The following is a 2,530-nucleotide window of genomic DNA, read 5'->3' as shown; positions in this document are numbered from 1 at the left end:
GAGAGGCTCTCGGTTGAAAGCAAAGCCAAGTTGCAGAAGATTATATGCTATAACGGGATGAGCATCTGCTGCATTATTTTACCATTTTAAATGGTAAAATAATGCAGTAAAACCTGCAGTAGCAGGAGGAGCTGCTCACCAGGCTATAGAGCAGCAGCTTCAGGCAAAGAGCCCAAAGTCGGGGCCCAAGGAAGCAGTTTCAGGGGCAGCTTGTTACTGCTTTTGGCAGAAAGCACGCTAATGGCTGAACCCCGTGGCTGAAGGGCCGCTGCCTGTGCCGCAGCCCACCTCCTGGGGATGGCGTTTTGGGACACACGCCCAGGCCTGCGCTCATCTCCTGACCTGCTCACCATCTGCGCGTGCACTGTCCGCTCTGCTCTAAGGCTCACCAGGTACCAGATGGGGTCTTAGGCTTGTCACTGCCCACCAGCCATGTCTGTACCACAAGCCAAACCGTGCTGTGAGGCCATGTTGTGGCCAGCACTGTCACATGCAGCCCATGAGGAATGGCCCAAAAAGCACCTTTTCTACCCAATGTTTGCAGGGATGTATCTGCTTTTGATGTCCTCATGGTGCCACAGGGACCGCCAGGCAGTGAGGCTCTGCACGGGGATGCTGAGGCTCATGTGTGCATGGAGGACTCGGTTTTGAAGCTGGAGAGCTGGCTGAGCTGCTCAGGAAGATACTGCCAATGTGAGGGCAGACAGTAGCAGCGCATGGGTCACGATGTGGGTGCAGCAACCTTCTGGCTGGAGGGTAGGTGCTGCCCCAGCCCTGGCTGCCTGGCGTGTGTGCATAGCCATCCAAGTGCAAGCGTTTGGGTGGTAAAACTGCTGGGAGCTCAGGGCATGGGGCCATGTGGGGAGGATGCTCTCCTTTCCCTGCATTGCAGCATGGCAGTGCATTTTGGGGCTGTCCTGACTGGTTTTGGTGTCTCTGTGCTGGACAGAGCTGCCAGACCCGCTGCTCGCTCCCTGGGGGGCCAACGACATCCCGCCCACCCTGGAGGAACCCACAGAGCTGTGAAGCAGAGGGAAGGACCCATTTCTTTGGCCCCATCTGCTTCCTTAGTTGCTCGTAACACCATTACAAGTGGCCCCTCTATGCCCTGCAGACAGGTCTGCTGAAGGGGCTCACCAAGCTGCCCAAACCCAGGGACAGAAGCAGGGGGGCTGGCATCTCCCCTCGCTCCCAGTCCTCCTGCAAACCCTCTGCGCAAACCCTCATCCTCGCTGGCCGAGGATGGGCTGTGTTTACCGTGTCCCCGTTGAATTTCCCGTGGCCCTTCGGGTGATGGCTCAGCCCTGGCCTCCTGCTGCGGGAGGCCTTCAGTGGGAGCTTCCAGGGCTTGCTGGGGGGGTCCTGCTGGCGGCTGCCCAGAGGGAGCTTGGCCAGGGCATTGCTGGCGGACCTGGAGCTGGGGAGGGCCTCTCCCATCACCTCCCATGCACCAGCTGGGGGGCAGCTCCCCTCCAAGCCCTGCCTAGGCAAGTTGTCCCCTCCATCTCCAGGTGGCCAAGGGTCTTCTCCAGGGCCCCCAGCCCCGCAGTGCCTCAGAAGGTGCTGGGGCTGAGCAGAGCAGCACCAGGAGGAGCGCAGTGACTGTCAGCACCTGGACTTTCATCCTCAGGGCCTGGCTTTGCTCGGGGTTCTCCTGCCCAGATAAGGCTGCTGGAGGCAGGAGCAGCGGTGGAAGCTGCCTCTCTGCCTCTCTTTCCTGCTACTGGATACAGACAGTCATTTTTATAGCGCAGGGACCTACCCCAAGAGCCCAGCCCATTTCCCCCGCCCCTGCCCTGTCCCACCTCCCTGCTTGCGAGCAAACCTCATTTCTTGCATGGGCCTCATCCCCCTCCCCCCATAAACACCCCAGCACCCTCCCGCCATGGCCACCCTGTCCCCACTCAGTGACAGGTACATGCGTGCCTCTCCTGCATCTCCTGCTTCCAAGCAGAGTCTTTTAGCTAAACCACACTTGCAAGTAAAGTCTTAGTAAAGGGGAGGGGGGGCTGCTGGTAAATGTTTGTTTGTGGCAAGGGGAGAGGGGATGTATGAGATTAAAATGGGCCCCTTCAGGCTCTGGAAAGGCAACTGTTGTGTTTTCACTTTGGTTGCCCAAGAAGGTAGCGCTGATGTGATAGTTTTGTCAGTTCTCCAGCCTACCCCTCATGCCTTCTCAGCTCTTCACCCAGTTGTAGCCAAATCTGATGGAAAAGCAGCAGTCTCAGAGGCACGGAAATGCTACGAGCCTGGTGAAAGTGGTCTAGGTAGAGGAAAGACACTTAATTAATGCCTCCATCCATTGCAGACCCCCTCCAGAACAGTTGTGTTAGAGCTGCCCTGACTAAGCTTTGGTCAGCTTTTGTGCTGGGTCAGACACCAGTGATCTGCAACTCTGGCAAGGGTCCCCACCGATGGGTCACCTCTGTACAAAATGGAGGGTGAATCTGTACTCTAGGCTTACAATCCATCAGGTTCACAAAACAGCACCAAGACCCAGTTCCACTAGAAATTAGTTTTAATGAGTTGA

This window comes from Athene noctua, chromosome 3 (genome assembly GCF_965140245.1).
Source record: "Athene noctua chromosome 3, bAthNoc1.hap1.1, whole genome shotgun sequence".
Taxonomy (NCBI): Eukaryota; Metazoa; Chordata; class Aves; order Strigiformes; family Strigidae; genus Athene; species Athene noctua.
This window is presented reverse-complemented; position numbering follows the sequence as displayed.